Source organism: Fukomys damarensis, unplaced genomic scaffold, assembly GCF_012274545.1.
Source record: "Fukomys damarensis isolate Sample0158 unplaced genomic scaffold, DMR_v1.0_HiC HiC_scaffold_31, whole genome shotgun sequence".
Taxonomy (NCBI): Eukaryota; Metazoa; Chordata; class Mammalia; order Rodentia; family Bathyergidae; genus Fukomys; species Fukomys damarensis.
Window position 1 is genome coordinate 18,652,462 of NW_022900943.1, and position 17,363 is coordinate 18,669,824.

Genomic DNA, 17,363 nt, shown 5'->3' on the forward strand with positions numbered 1-17,363 from the left:
GGTTTAGTTCTGTTATTTTGTTGTTGATTTTTTTTTGTCTAGATGATCTGTCCATTTGTGTCAGTGGAGTGTTGAGGTCCCCCACTACAAATGTATCAGTGCTTATTTTGTTTTTCATATCCCTTAATATTTGTTTTGTATAGTTGGAGGCATTAGCATTTGGTGCATATATATTTATGACTTTCATTTCTTCCTCTTGTGTTGTTCCTTCTACAAGGATGTAGGGGTCTTTTTTGTCTCTCTTAATTAGTTTTGGTTTGGATCTACTTTGTCTACCTTGGCTTTTTTCTGGGCTCCTGTTGCATGCAGAACTGTTTTCCATTCTTTTACTCTCAGTCTATGAATTTTTTTATGGATTAAGTGGGTTTCTTGTATACAGCATATTGTTGGATTTTGCTTCTTAATCCATTCTGCCACCTGGTTTGTTTCTCTCTTTCTTTTCTTTTCTCTCACTCTCTCTCTCTCTCTCTCTCTCTCTCTCTCTCTCTCTCTTTGAGACAGAGTCTCACTATGTAGTTCAGACTGCTCTGGAACTCACTGTGTAGCCCAGGCTCATCTCGAATTTACAGCAATCCTCCTGCCTCAGCCTCCTGAGGGCTGGAATTTACAGCCATGCACCACCATGCCTGGCCATCCAGTTTCTTTTGATTAGTGAATTGAGGCCATTAGCATTGATGGTTATAACTGTTATGTTTTGACTTTTCATTGTCATGTTATTGTCCTGTTGTTGGTTCTTTTATTTATTTATTTTTCCCTCTCTCTCTTTAATTTCTTGCCTTGCCTGGTATATTTGCTGTGTTGGCTCTTAAGGAGTTGTGGCCTTCACTTTCTTTCTTTTCCAGGATATTGTTTAGAAGTGTTTGGAGTGCCAGATTGGTGTTCATGAAATTTCTCAGGTGTTCTTTTTTGTGGAGGTATCATATTTTCCCATCAATTTTGAAAAATAGCTTTGCAGGATACATCAGTCTAGGTTGGAGGTTGTTTTATTTTAGGACTTGAAATACCTCACTCCAGGCTTTCCTTGACTTGAGGGTTTGTGTTGAAAAGTCTGCTGTGTTTGTGATGGGCTGTCCTTTGCATGTGATTTATTTGTTTTATCTAACTGCTTGTACTATTTTGTTTTTCTATTTGTTTTCTGGGATCTTGATTAGTATATGTTTAGGTGTAGATTTTTTTTTTTTTTGATCATGGCAATTTGGAGTCCTATATGCCTCACTTATCTGTATGTCAAACTCTTCCCCTCTGTTTGGGAAGTTTTCTGTCATTAATTCTATGAACAGTTTTTTATGTCATTTGCACTTCTGCTACTTCATGGATTCCTATCAGTGTTATATTAATTATCTTTGCATCATCTAAGAGTTGTTGGGTCAATTCCTCATGATTCTTTATTGTTTTTAAAAGATCTCTCATTTCATGGTCACTGACTCCAATCCTATCTTTTATGTCTGAAATTCTATCTTCACATTAATTAATTCCACTGCAAATGCTTCATATAGAGTTTTTAATCTCCTGGATATCTGTTTGAATCTTTTTCATGGATTTCATTTCTTTCCTATGTTGGGCATTCAAGGTTTCCATCATGATCCTGAGCTCATCTATTTTTTTTATCTGTTTCTGTTCTAGAGTCTCTAATTATGGTTTTCATTATTCTCTCCATCTCTGTGGTTATCTGGGAAAATATTTCTGTTTTAAATTTTTCTAGAGCTTCATTTATCTGTTTTTTGTTTGTTTGTTTGTTTGTTTTTGTTTTTTACTTCCTGTGTTTGGGGCATGTAGATGATTGACTGTCAGACTTTTCCACCTCATTTCCCCCAGAGTTTACCTTTGGTTGGGTGGAAATCTGTGTTCGGATCTTGTTTAAATGCCTTCTCATTTCTATTTTTGTTATTGCTCCTGTCCTTGGTTTAATTCCTGGTTTAATATTTCAATCTTCCAGATACAACTGGTCTTTAGGTTTTGAGTCTCTGATGACTCTGAGGCAATCTCATTTTCATTATACCAGGGAAGACAACTGATTAGATCCATTACAACACCTTAGCCCAAGTGATACAGTCAGAAACACAATAGAATCAAGCACAGCTTAGAAAATGACAATCTGTGGTAGTTATTAATCTTTCACCTTTAACTGTGTAAATTAAATCAAAATTGAGGACCAGCCCAAAATATTACTTTGAAAATAAAAAATACAAATAGAAATAGTGGGTCTCCTTCAGGGTATACCTCTGTTGACATAATAGACAGCATGGGTAGGAGTGTGCAAATCTAAGCTAATTAGTCTCAGCAAGCCAGAAGTTATCCCCTGAGGTTCAGGCTGATTTCTGGCTGCAAGGCCCAAGTTGAGATCTCTGACCTCCTGCTGGGTTGAACTCTGCAAGTTTCTCCTGAAGATTCCAGCTGTCTTTCCCCTGAAGTTAGACCAGGTTCTAATGTGAGGTGCCAGTCCCTCCTACTTACCAACTATGGTGGTTTGGTGTGCCTTTATCACAGATTTTTTTCACTTTTCCAGTGGGCTTCAATTTTCATATAGGAGCCTCAGAGAGGCCTTCTTTCTCTTCTTTACCCAGGGGTGAGGCACGAACACTGCTGTGTTGGTACTTCTGCGGCTAGGTTCCTTTTGTGTGCTGGGCTGAAGGGGCGGGCCAACCAGAGGTTGGAGAACCCTTGCTTGTCCCCTCTGGCACTCTGTGTTGAAGGATTCAGTTCTCTGTCATCTCTGAAAGATTGTTTTGTGTGTTACCTCAGTCTAGGTTGGAGGTTATTTTCTTGGTTCTTGAAATACTTTGCTCCAATCTTTCCTTAAGTTGAGGGTTTGTATTTAGAAGTCTGATGTGATTTTGATGGTTTTTCCTTTACATGTGATTTGTTTCTTTCCTGTAATAGCTTTTAATATTCTGGTTTGTGCTGAATTTCTGGAATCTTGACTTTTATATGCTTTGGTGTAGTTTTCTTTTATCATGGCTAATTTGGCTTCTATTTCATCACTTATCTGTATGTCAAATTATTTTTCCATTCTGCTATGACTTCTGTGAACATATTTTTTGTCACTTGTGCTATCTTCTGCTTTTTAATTGATTGAGATCAATTTTACGTTTTTCTTCTTTGCATCATCTAGCAGCTGTTGGATTGATGTTTTATGGTCCCTTGCTTTTTTAAAGAAATTTTTCTTTTCATGAGTGCCAACCATGATCCTATCTTCTGTATCTGATATTTTGTACTCACATTGGTTCATTCTGCTGTATATAATTTTTATGAAAGTTTTAATCTCCTGGATATTTGTTTGAATCTGTTTCCTGGTTTCCATTTCTTTCCTATGTTGGGAGTTCATGATTTCCATCATTTTCCTAAGCTCCTTTATCTACTCTAGTGTCACTAACCACCCTAATCCTATCCATCAGGGCTTAGTTTCATTATTTATGTACTTCCTAAAGGGCCCACTTTTTAATACTAGCGAACTGATTATTGAGTTTCAACATGTGAATTTTGAAGGATGTATTCAGCCTTTAGAAGACCTCATCTGGAAAGATCCCTAAAAGGGTTGGGGAATGTAGCTCATTTGTAAAGCACGTGCCTTACTGATGCAAAGTCCTGGGTTTTATCCTCAGCCCTTGGGAAGAAAGATCTCTGTGGAGGAAATGTGGAGGAAAACTGAGGCAGACAGAGCCTAGAGGCTAGAAACCATCAGGGAAATAATTACAAAGTCTTCACAGAGGGTGATGTGGGCCTGGACTAAGGCCATCACAGTGGTACTGGGGATGAGGCAATGATGGAGAGATGGCTGGTGAGCAGTGTTAGCTTGGTTTGGTAAGGGACCAAACATTGGGAGGAATGCAGAGTAAACTTCAGGCTCCCAAATATGGGCACTGGCACCATTAACAAAGATAGAAAAATCCTGGAAGAAATTAAAAACATGTAAAGGAGAAGATCATTGATAAAGTAAGAAAGGAAGAGTCTCCAGAACCTACGAAGAAAAAGGAAGGCATGTTTTTCTTTGTGGCAGAAAGATAGAGGTGATCCTGGATAATAATTTGTAGAAATTTGCAGATGGTAAAGAGAAAAGCCCTGGGGATTGATGCAGCTGGGGAATTTGGGTGTTTGTTTTCTTTGTAAAGTGGGAGCACATAGTTGGCATAAGTAAGATGGTGGGAGATATGGCAGAGGGCATAGGAGAGGGGCACTGCTTGGAATGCTATTGCTGGATGAAAGACCTTATTTTGGGTACTGTGCCTGGTATGTGGCAGCTTCTTTCTGTTCAGAGAATGGGGTGACTTGGAATGAGCATAATCATCTCTTAATGCCCCTGGGGCATTGGTTCCAGGAGCCTCCATGAATACCACAATTTGCACATGCTCAAGTTCCTCGTATGAAATGGCACAGCATTTACATATAACCATTGCACATCCTCTCATATACTTGAAATCTTCTCTAGATTGTCTGTAATACCTGATAAATGCTATATAACTAGTTGTTGACCTGTATTATGTGGGGAATAATGACAAGAAAAAAATCTGTAAATGTTCAGCACAGGCACAGTATTTTGTCCAATATTTTCTGTCTGTGCTTGGTTGAATGCAGATGTGGAATCCACAGATGCACAGCTGTGTTGTTAAGTGTGAGCATTGTTTGACTGTAACAGCTGCCACCGTGTAATGGGAAATCATGCATTTGTGGGGCTTTCTTAATAACTTTTATTTATTTTTTGTTGCAAAACAAGTATTTTTTATTTTAGAAGAGTTTGAAAATACAGAGAAACAAGATGAAAATAAATTAAATCAATCATACCCCTTAAGCCAGAGAAGTAAGCAGAGTTAATATTTTAATATGCATCAGTTTTTGTGCTTTTTATACACATACATTTTTTAAAAGAAAAATGAGATTAAGTTATATGTATTTTTAAAAAATCTCTTAGCTATACCTTTCTATGAATTTTTTGTATTACTTTACATTCTTGTCCCTTAATATTTAAACAATAATTTGTGTTTTGAACAAATAACATTCCAAGGGTTCAAAATTCAAAGCATATAAGTGGCTATGTAATAGAAAAATCTTCCAACCTTGTCTCTTAGCTAAATAGTTACCTTTCCAGAATCAATAAAATATTGTTTTTTAATCATTCCCGGATATTTTATGTATAACCAAAGAAATATGTGTATGTCCCCCATGTTTATACCCAGATAGTTATTGTTATAATTATGTTTTTCACCTTAAAGATCAGTACATGAAGGTAAACTCTATATTAACCTTCAATATGTAATATTCTCATGGTTAAAGTCCATTGTAGAACTTCCATATGCATCTTTATTTAACAAATTCCATCCTGCTCAGCACTCAGGTTACTCTGAATCTTTTCGAATGTAAAAAAAAAAAAAAACCTACAGTGAATAACTTTCACATTGGGGCAATCCACCTATAAATTTAAGATGTGAACGTTCATGCATTTGTGATTTTGAGCCATGTCAAATTACCTTCCCTAGAGTTTGTATGTTTATATTCCTACTAATAACGTATAATAGTGCCTATTTCTTTATGTCCTTGTCAGCAAGTACATTAAAAATGTGCTTGGGCTTTGCCAATTTGATCAACAAAAAATAGTATTTCAAGGCACTTTCAATTTTCATTCTTTTATTATGAGTGAGGCTGAAAAATATGCTTGAGAGTTTTTGCTGTTTCCTCTTTTTTTTAAAGCTTTTTGAGACAGGATTTCATTATATAGTGCAGGCTCACGTTAAACTCACTATGTAGTTCGAGCTGGCCTGGAACTCTTGAATTCATAGCAATCCTCCTGCCTCAGCCTTCTGAATGCTGGGGTTACAGGTTTATACCACCACATCTGGCTCTCCCCGCCCTTTTTGATACTACTAGGGATTGAACCCAGGGCCTTTGCATGGAACTATGTCTCCAGCCCTTCTTTAATTGTTTTGTTTCCTTCTCTCTTCCTCCTCCTTCATCTTCCTCTTCCTCTCCTCTTCTTCATATATTTGGTATTGGGGATTGAACTCATAAATCGAACTCAGGACCTTGCACTTGTGAGGCAGGTGTGGTGCCACTGAGCTAGATCCCCAGCCTTTTTAATTTTTTATTTTGAGACAAGGTCTCATTAAATTGCTCAGGCTGGGTTTAAACTTGAAATCCTTCTGCCTCAGTCCCCCCCACCCCCAGAGCTCTGGGATTGCAAGTGTATACCATGACTGATGCCTGCATTTGGTTTGTTACATTTCTAGATGTTTTACAATTAGAAAGGCCTTCCAAATTCAGATTAAAATTGCCCCATGGTTTTCTCTAGTACCTTTAATTTCATCGATCTATTCTAAATGTTTTTCTGGTATAATCTGTGAAGTGAAACCCAACTTAGTTTTTTCCAAATGACACTCAGTTGTTTCAATCTTGTGTGCTTTATTTCATACATAAAGATTTTATTCATAAGTATTTCTGTCTTTATTTTTCATAATACAGTCCTGTTGATTCTGAATAAGCTTTATGCCTTTATTTCTTTTTCTAACCTCACTAAAGAGACTTCTAGTCAAATGTGACATAGAAGTAAGTAAGGGGAGCAGGCATGTGTGTTCTCAATCTTACCTGAGTGCAAACAGGTACATGATCAACTGGCTCTGAATTGTCTAATTACTTTCCACAAAGTTTATGCCAATTTGGATTGCAATAAAAGGAGTTGCCTAGGAAATGATGAGTATTAAGTATGATGTTACATAGTAGTAGGTTTTTGTAGCTCCCCTTCATCGAATTGAGACTTATCCTTCTGTTGCTAGTTTGTGGAGTTATTTATTATGAATTTCGGCAAGTGGCTTTTATGTGCAGAAGTGATCCTATGCTTTTTTTTTTTTTTGGCCTTTATTCTGTTAATGGGAAGAATTCTGTAAGTTTTGAATGTTAAATCCACTTTATGTTTTGGTCATGACTTGGTATCCTTTTTATGAATTGCTTGATGCTATTTGTTAATACTTTGTTGAGTGAATTTTATAGTCTATTCATGAGAGATATTGGTCTGCCATATTATTATTATTATTTTTTTTTTTTGGTACTGGGGATAGAATGCCATATTCTATTTTTACAATGCCCTTCCCATATCTTGATTTGAGAGACCGCTTTAATCATACTAAATTCCCATTTCTGGATTTTACGTTATATTCTATTCTGTTGATATTTGTCTTTCCTATCTTATTGGGTTTTGTTTCTCTTTGTTGTTTTGTTTTGTTTTGTTGAGACAGCTCTTACTGTGTTATTAAGCTTGGCCTCAAACTTGCTGTGAGCCTCCTGTCTCAGCCTCCTGAATATGAGGATTGCATCATGTGCCAACACACTGAGTTCATTGTTCTTAAAAGATGTATCATTGATGAATATTTAGGAATTGTGTTATTTCCAGTCTCCTGCTATTCTAGACAAGGCTGCAGTAGACAGCATTTTAAAAGGCTGTGTTCTCACACCACGATCATATGTGTAGTATAAATTCTTCAAAGTCAAACAACTTGGTCATTGAGTAAAAATAAGTTATGGTTTGGATTTGAAATGTCCCACGTGACTCATGTGCTAAAGGCTTGCTTACCATCTGATGGAATTTTGGGAAAGTGTTTTAATCATGAGGGCTCTAACTTCAAATGGATTAATCCATTGATTCAGTCGTGCCTTGATGGCATTATTAGGAGATGATGGAAACTAGAGGTGGGGCCTCGTTGAAGGGAGTAGATCATGAGGGCATGACCTCCGGGATGATGGTCCCAGGCCCCCTCCTCTCTGATTCTTTCCTTGTCTCTGTGCTTCCCAGCTGACCTAAGCGGAATAGCTTTCCTCCGCCATGACTTTCTGCTGTGATGTTTCTGCCTCACCAAAAGCCCACCGCAATGAAGCCAACTAACCATGGACTGAAACTTCTGAAACCATGAGCCGGGATACAATGTCCTCCTTCAAGCTCTTTGTGTCAGGTATTTCATCACAGGAACAAAAAGTTTAAGGAAATATCTTGGTAGCTCGTGTCTCATCAGGGAAAACAGAAGCTGTAACAGTTGTTTCAACCAGGAGACTTAATTTAAGGGGAGATTGCTAATTTTGGAAAAGCTGAAGGCACTAAAGGGGATGATGAGGTAATCCCTTGATCAGTAACCGCAGGAAGCCACTGCTAACGCTAGGACTGTAGGATGAGGAGGAGGAGTGTTGTGGACGGAGATGGCAGGTGACACTCAGAGATGAGCTGAATAGAAGTAAAATAATAAAAAGTTTATTTTGTCAGAAAAGGGTCAATTGCATTCAAAAAGGCAGTGCCAGTGATCGATTTCCTATTGGGTTTCAGCTTCCTCTTTTACAGGTTTTACAGCCAGGATCTCATTCAGGTGGTTACATTTCATTTCCTCAGTTCACGTTACCCATGTACAAGTTACAGTAACCAGACAATTAGGTTTAACCCAGACTTAACAGTTCTTTGCATTTGGGGACTTTGCCTTAAGATTCCTCTAGCTATCCATTGTAGTGCACAGAAAGTGGGTGTTCAAGGTTAGGGATGAGGCCAGATGTCTCATTTCATGGTCATTGTCTCCAGTGTCTGTTAATGTTGAACTAAACAAAGCAGACTGCTGTTAGACAGCAAAAGTCATTTTACATTTTCCTAACATTTTGTAGGTTTTTATTTTATCTTATTATGACATATCTATCTATCTATCTATCTATCTATATATTTTTTTTGTATCAGGGATTGAATTCGGGTCTTTGTGCTTGCAAGGCAGGCGGCAGAACCACTGAGCTAAATCCCTGGCCCTTGTCGGTTTTTAGATTACTTACAAAAGTTTTCTGTATCAGGAGAAAGTATCACCGGAACCCAGGACAATGTTGAAAATGATGCCTGTAGCTGAAACCACTGATGCCATATAGTCATACACCACATAGCAACAATGGACCGTGCATAGGGAACAGCCCCATCAGACTGTAATGAAACTGAAAAATTGCTATTGCCTAGTGACCTTGAGCCATCAGAATGCCATCACAGGACAACACATTCCTCGTGTTTGGGGTAATGCCAGTGTAAACAAACACACCACCCCGCCAATCGTATATAAACAGAGCACACACAATTATGTACACTATCCAACACCAGATTATGATAACAAGGACTGTTACTGCCTTGCTTATGAACCACACTAAGTCTTTATGGTTACCTTAGAATGGATTCCTTCTTACATAAAAGGAAAGTTTAGCTGGGCATGGTGCATGCCCATAACCCCAGCTTCTTGGAAGGCTGAGGCAGGAAGATCAAAACTTCATGGCCAGCTTTGGCAACTTTGATCCTGTCTCAAAATAAAATTTAAGAACACTTGGAGATATAGCTCAATGCTTCCTGCGTTGAATCCCTTGTACCACAAGAGAAAAATACAACACTGTATTGTAAAGCAGAGTGTCACAAAAGCAGACTTGTGCATCTCATATTTACTGTGTCTCTTGATTGCATTGTTTTCTCATGTGTTTCATTTACTCTCATGTTGTTTTGTTCACAGTGGCCATCTGTTCATCCCTGTACAGCCTAGGTGTGTACAAAGCTGTACCAGTTCTGTGTGAGTGTATTCTGTAACGTTCGCACAATGACGCAATTGCCTAAACACAGCTCTTAGTGTGTGGCCCGTGGTTAAACAACAGACGATTTATTAGAATCACTGAAGTGTGCTCGAGTCAGCCATCTAACACTGGCAATGCTGGGGCCGCTCCAGGGTGCTCTGCTGCTCCAGGAGGCGTCACCAGGAGCAGAGAGGGAGGAAAACGCCCCTTTCCTCCTGTGTGCCTTCCGCTCGCGTCTCTCTGGCATCAGTGCCTCCTTCCCATGGCTGAGCCTAAGCAGAGGGAGGTGACAGGGTCCGGAAAGGGAATTAGTGGCTTCGGCCCTTGACGACACAGAGCAACAGGGCTGGCCTCACAGGCATTCAGTGCGTGCAGCCACCCAGGGTCTCCTCCATAGAAGAGCCCTACGCTTGGTGTAATGTTGTGCTGCCACTGCCTTGACATTTTTCATACTTTTGGAACAGGGTTTTTTGTGCTTTTATTTTGCACTGGACCCTGCAAATTATGTCACTGGCCCCATTGGCCCGGTCTGGAAGGTAAGGGATGGTGCTGAGAGCAAAGAGGAAAATGCCAGGGCTGCTGTGTGTGGCTAAGTTGCTCTCCATAAAGTTTATACCAACTCGGACCTCTTACCAATGCTGGAGTCGCCTGGGAAGTGTTAATCAGTTATGGTGCTGATAGGCAAATTTCTGTGCTTTCCCCTCAGCGGCCCTCTAGCTCCAAGAGCAAGAATACAGAAGTCAACCAGTTAGTTCTCTGGTCTCTCAGTGTAGAAGTCAGGCTTGAAACCTTCCCTGATCTTCTCTATGTCATTTCCATACCTCGCTCCTTCAAGGAGGAAACAGGTCTGGCTGGGAGCGTGCTGGCTGCAGCAACTTGGTGTCATTGCTTTGTCTTTGCATATCAGGTGGCTTTTAAATGGACATCGTTACATTTGTCTTTCCTTGCTCTCTTTTCTATTTATGGTTGATACAGAGGAAATGGTGGGTCAACTGTTCATCAGCACTTGGCGTTTATGAGGCTTAGTGGCTGCTGGCTTCCCAGAGGTGCTTCTGGAGGTAGACACCAGTCCTCTGGTTGGCCCCAGATAGCACAGCAACAGCGAGGGAAGGGAAGACGTGCTGAGAGGAGGGCTGGCGTTTTCGGTGGAGTAGTTAAGCTGTAGCCAGGATCAGAGTGTGGTGATCTTGTTGCGGCAGTGGGAAAATGATGTGGAGAGGAAGTAGAGGAAAACCCCAGGGGCCACAGGACCAAAACCTCAGCCCTTTAAGAACCACGAATGGCCCACATTGGGATATGGGACTTTCAGGTACACTTCACTCAAAACTGCCATGGAGGTCTCAAATGCGCTTGTTGCCAATCTGCTTCTTTGAGTTAAAGCATAGCACCCATAGGTAGTTTTTTATGAATTCTTGTAAAGGAAGAGATTTCTTCATTCATTCCTCAACAAACTGGGCCCTTGTTACATGCCAGCACTGAGCTTGGCCTGGGATATGAGGGTGAACAGAATAACCCTCCCATGCTGTCTCGCCTTCCCACTCCAAAAGGGAGGAAAACAGCAGTGGCGGTGCAGTGTGATTAGTGTTATGGCAGGAGGAGTAAAGCATGCAGGGAAGAAAGCACAGCGCCTTGTCAGGACCCCAGGGAAGGGCTGGCCTCTAAGCTGAACCTCAGTTAGCCAAGCAAGAAGCAGGGAGGGTGGGACAGACAGTCTAGGAAGAGGTATAGCAGGTTCGCAGTTCCTAAGGTGACCAGTTGTGTGGCATGTAAAGAACTGAAGTGAAGCACACAAAGTCAGCACAGGTCAGATCACTCATGTGAGCTTTATGTGAGGGTGGTGGCCAACCATCCAGGTCAGGGTCAAAAAAGAGATAGAGGCTCTGCCACAGAAATACCACTACCTCCTCAGCCTGAAAAACGGCCTGGCAGGAACAAGGAAGGAAACAAAAATCTAGAGCAGAGATGAAAGTAGCTCCGAACAGGATAGTTGCAAAGGAATGGAGAGAATTATATTGGTTTCAGAGAGATTTAGCATGAAAAACTGGCAAGCTTTGGGAATCAGATTTAGTGGGTAAGGGCCACTGACTCCTTGCCATAAATTACTTTGTTACAGATTAGCAAGAAGTTTACTTGCAAAGTTCTAAAGGAATCAGCTGCAAATACTTTTATTTTGCTGAAAGAAAGAAGACTAAGCCCAAGCTTCTCACGCTGTACTAAGAAGAAAATTATAGCATAGAAAAATACCGTTAGGTTAATGATGGCGAAACTTTTAGAGCTTTCAGGGCTACAAATAGTCCACAGTGGCAAAAGTGCCATAGGTTTTGCCACTACTGCTTTAGGTCACCATAAAAACTAAGCATGCAAATATGATGAGACAGTAAAGGTCAAAGAGCCACAAGTGGCCTGGTCTGGCGGTGGCAGGCTCCTGTAGTCTCAGCTACTTGGGAGGCTGAGGACCATTGAACCTGGGAGTTCGAGGCCAGCCTGGGCAGCCTAGCAAGATCCTGTTTCAGCAACAAGATGCTGCCCTCAGTCCTCTCATTTGTCACATATACACAAAGGAAAACGCTTTGGGTTTAACCAAACATGGCTCACAATTTGTATTTGTTACAAATAATATTCCCTATAACAAACTGTTTTGTCAAAGAAGTTGCTAAATGGTTCTTTGCTTGAAACCCAATGGGCAAATAGGATTTCTCGTTCATTACTTATTTGGTAATTTGTTGTGGTGGTACTGGGGATTGAACCAATGGCAGTTGTAATGAGGCACATCCTCAGCCCTTTTCACTTTTTCTTTTGACACAAGGTCTTGCTAAATTGCCCAGGTTGGCCTTAAGCTTGCAATTCTAGTGCTTCACCCTCCTGAGTAGCTGGGATTACAGGCGTGTACTGCCTCAACCAGCTTACTTGTCTGGTGAATTTTTGAATGAAAAGATTGTTCTGCAGAAATGAACAAAGCAAAAGAAAGAAAAAAGGAAAAGAAATTACAAAGAAAGTGGCATAACTTTTAAAGAGCTGTTACTGTGAAGAGTTGCTACTGTGTAAGAGAAAATATAAAAGACGAGTAAAGAATAGATAAATAAATGAATGTGTTAACGGGTGAGTGAGTAATTGGTAGACTTGTCTGTCGGTAGGAACCCTTGTTCTTTGAGGGAAGACTGGGAGCTCTGGGAGACATGGAATGGTAGAGATGGTAGAATATCGAGAAAGAGAAGCCTAGGGCACAGAACAAAATATGGGGACATCCTAGTTACCTTAGATTGATGGTTTCAAGTATGCTTGGTGTGATGATAACATTAACTCACTGAAGAACTTGTCTTGCCTTGTCATTTTGCAGGGTAGGTGCTGTTTCTAGTCCTCAGTCCTTGGCTTTTTTTGGTAGCATAATTCCAGCGAACATACATCAAGCTCTTCCTGGGACAGTCTTAATGTCTAAGATTCTGTTTCCTTGTCAGGTCAGGTCTCCCTGTCATACTTTAAGTTTGAAGAATATGGTGACCACGGGGAGACTACAAAGAACTGGGACGGGGCAAATGCTTTGTGTGTGTGTGTGTGTGTGTGTGTGTGTGTGTGTGTCTGTGTGTGTGTGTGTGTGTGAATGGAAGGGAAGGAAAGGCACAGTTGTCCATTGGTGTATTTTAGGGCAGGATATTCAATGATGCCAGTGTGCTTACTGCTTTGTATAGTCTCTTTGGTAAATTGAAAATGTGTGAGGTAAAGAAGACTGAACTCTTAGGCTTTAAACAATGTCACAACCGTGGGCTGCGACTGGTTATAAAGTAGGAAAACAAAGTGAAGAGAGTAGCTGAGTAGGGAATGTGCAGTTTCATTCCCCTTCTTAGCCTTGTATTTTACCTCATTCACTCACAGAGACTCTTTCCTAGCTCACTCACCAAACGTCCCTCACAGTCCCGAGGGGTAAGCCAGTTCTAAGGACTCCACTCAGAGGAAAATAGCAATTTCTTCTCATGTCTCTGAAGACCTGTGTTTTGTCATAAGAACTCATATTAATGTAGTATAAATGCTTTTGTCTGTATTTATTTTTATATAAAATATTTTTATCACTACGGTTAATGATAAAGTTGCCCCCACGGAAGTAGTTGCTGTGCAGTGCGCATGCGCTGACTTTACACGAGACTCCCACTGCCCCACCGCTGCAGCACCACACGCAAATCCAGGGCACACATCCCGATGAGTTCTAGGGTGAGTTGATCTTTGAGGCTTTGTTTTAACGTTTGAAACATGTGTTTGCTTCCCAACAGTCTTTGACTGGAAACCACAGGGGAGGGTGATTCCACCAAAGGGATTGTTAAGCAGTGGGTCACCTGAGGTCACTCTGTGATGGTAGCTGGCCACCACCATTTTCATGGGTCAGGCACATAATTAGTGGCAAGGCTGAAAAACTGACCCCCACTTAGGGAGAACGTGTGGTCCAACCCTGAACTTTGTGGCCTACAAACACAGCTTTGAATAAACGGCTGGCTGATCCCCATCCCTTCGACAGTTTTTTCCATGTGGCCAAAAACTTTTGTATCTTGAGGCTTGGTACAAGAATGAGATTTCCGTCACGTTCATTTTATAAGTTTATGCTCCAATTACGATCTTTGCTTCAGTGATACCAGTGATAGACAAAATAAAAAACGAGTAAACAAAGCAGGCTTAGCCATGCCCTGCAAAAAATAAGCATTAGTCAGCTATACATGGAGCTGAAAGACAAATAGCATAAAAGGCTATCAAGGCTCTAGGTCCAAGAAATCAGCCTTGTTTGAAATGGGGCCTGTGTACCCAGGCAAGGTAAGAGACAGACCCAGGTTCACTGCTGGAAACCAGGGTCTGGGGAGAAGCACTCTGCACATCTTCCTGAGGAGGAGAAAAGGAAACGAAGCTGACCACTGCCTACCTCAGGCAGAGCAGAGTCGCTCAGGACATGGAACAACAGGCCAGGACCTAAATCAAGCCGCCAGTGGCAGCGTCACAGATAATATCCCAGGACATCTGTTTTGAGCTGTGAATTACAATGTGCAGTGGTAGCCTGGGAATCTTGTAGGTTGGTGTTCAGGTCTAGTGGCTAAAAGACTATTAGACCAGGAATAGTGAGAGGAGAAAAAGAGAGCAACAAAATGTCCCATAAAAGACAAGTCAGCAAACCAAGTATTTGGGGAAAACAGAAACTAAGAAAGGGTCAACAAAACCTAAACTCAGGAGATTCATTCATTCCAGATGAAATAAAAACAGTAAAGCAATATGAAATGTCACCTTAAAATGAGTAAGTTGAAGATGCTGAAAAGATTAAAGGAAGGCTTGACTGTATAAGACAAATTATGAAATGCAACAAGAAAAATTAGAAATAGACAATGGCTAGCCATGATAAAGAATAAAATGGGTGTGGTGGCACGTGCCTGTAATCCCAGCACATGGGAGGCTGAGGCAGGAGGATCGCTGCAAATTTGAGGCCAGCCCAGACTACGTAGTTCAAGGCCAGCCTAGAGTATACAGTGAGATTGTCTTTAAAAAAAAAAGTTTTAAAAACCTGGAAATAAAGTATAGCTTTTGAAAGGGACTCAATAGACCAAATACAGATGCAGAGAAATATTAGTGAACTAGAAGATACTTTTGTATAGTTCTTCCAGGAGCCAGAGGGCAGCACGGTGAGATAAAAGAGATGTGATTATGAAATTAAAGTTATGAGTGGAGTAGGGGGTGCTCAGTGTAGAGTACTTGCCTAGCATGTGTAGGTAAGGCATTGGTTCAATGCTTAGCACTCAATAAATAACATAAAGCAAAAATAAAAATCTGAGAAGCTGTGTGTGGTGGCACATACCCATAATTCCAGTACTTGGGAGGCTGAGGCAGGAGGATCACCATAAGATCCTACAGCATGTGTTCAAGACCAGCCTGAGTTTTGGAATGAGGCTCTGTCTCAAAATAACAAACAAACAAAAATTGCTTGTGATAAATAGGAACAAATTTTTGGCATTAAATTTAAAAACTGACAGAAGCAAACAGTATTTAAAAAAACATAGCAAAAATGAATCAAGGATAATTATCAGTAACTATTCATGAATTTGAATCATTTATTTGAAAAAGCTTTACTTCATTGATACTAGATCTAGATAACTTTATAGACAAATTTTACTACATCTTAAATTTTACTTAATCTTACTAATTCCTTTTGTATACACTATTTTGTAAAACAGCAAAACATTAGTTTTAGTGAAAACTAATTCACTTTATAAACCAAGAAAAATCTTTTAAATACAATCTCAGAAATGACATACCTTTAACATACCTTTACTTCTGCCAAATTATCATCAACTATGTGTCCCTTGGACAAATCTACAAAAGGTGTAAATACAGCCAAGCATAGTTGCACATACTTTTAATCCTAGCTACATGGGAGGCTAAGGCCAAAGGACTGTAAGTTCAAGGCCACTCTGTGAAACTAGTTGAGATCTTGTCCTAAAGTATTTTTTTGTTGTTGTTTTTTTGTACCAGAAATCTAACTCAGGACCTTACACTTGCCAGGCAGTCACAGAGCCACTGAGCTAAATCCCTAGCCCTAAAATATTAATTAAAAATTTTTTTTGAGATAGGGTCTGTCCATGTAGTCCAGCATGCCCATGAACTCATGGGGATCCTTCTGGCTCAGCCTCCCAAGTGCTGGGATTACAAGTGTGTCCCACCATGCCCTAATATATAAATTGAGCAAGGGCTAGAGATGTAGCTGAGAAAAAAAAAATATGAGTGCCCAGAGATGGTGTTTAGGGGACCATTTTAGAGGCTGGCTACCAACTATTTGAATAAAAAAGGAAAAGTACCAAATTATTCTAATTGATTGAATGAAAGCATTAGTTAAAGTTTATTCACAAAATAAATAAAATCAAAAGATAAAGGACAAATTGAGAAGGAAAGTTTTTATACTAATATATAATTTCCAAGAATCTACAAGAGGCGGGAAACCCATTGGTGAAATTTTAGAAGCTTTTCCATTAATACTGGAAACAAGCCAAAAAGAACCATTTACCACTACTAATCATGATTACAGAGGAAGTTTTAGACAATCCTGTAAGTCAAGAAAAAGAAACCAGAGGCATAGCATTTGGAGGGAAGAGGTAAAATTTTTCAATACTGCTGGTGATAAAATTGTCTAAAAAGAAAAAAAAGTCACAAAGCAATTAGAACTACTGATAGTTCAGAATAGTGGTAGGCACACTTTCAGCAGATTTATGGAAACCAAAACCTTTAGTATTAATCCTTTTTTTTTTTTCCAGTTTTGGTTTTGTTTATTGAGACAGAGTCTTGCTGTGTTGTCCAGACTGGCCTCAAACTTGTGATCCTCCTGCCTCTGCCTCCCAAGTCCTGATATTACAATTGTGTCTCCCCACAGCTATCTAGAATACTTAATTTTTTTCTTTTTCTTTCTTTCTTTTATTTTGAAACAGGGCCTCACTATATAGTTCCAGCTGGTCTTAAACTCATTATGTAGCTCTAGTTGGCCTCTAACTTGTGGCAGTCCTCCAGCCTCATCCCCCTGAGTGCTGGGATTATAGACATGTGCCACCACACCTGGCAATTTTAAAAGATCCCATGCAAACAGGGAATGGTAGCACATGCCTGTAATTCCTGCACTCTGGGAGACTGAGGCAGGAGGATTGCAAATTGAAGACCAGCCTAGGCAATTTAGTGATTTAGTCTAAAAATAAAAAGGGCTAGGAATATAGTCCAGTGTAAAGGCCCTGGATTCAATTGCTAGGACTGAAAAAAAAAAAAAATAAAGAGCCCCCCCCCCACTTTGGCCCAGTGCAGCAGAGGAG

General features: G+C 40.1%; 1 protein-coding gene across 1 annotated transcript in view; it reads left to right on the forward strand.

Moving 5' to 3' along the window:
• LOC104872274 overlaps positions 1-17,363 on the forward strand; it is a 202,701-nt gene that overhangs the window by 12,820 nt on the left and 172,518 nt on the right. The window contains exon 4 of the transcript XR_002025846.1: positions 7,775-7,931. The gene's annotated coding sequence lies outside the window, so the exon portion shown is untranslated. The remainder of the gene's footprint in view (positions 1-7,774; positions 7,932-17,363) is intronic.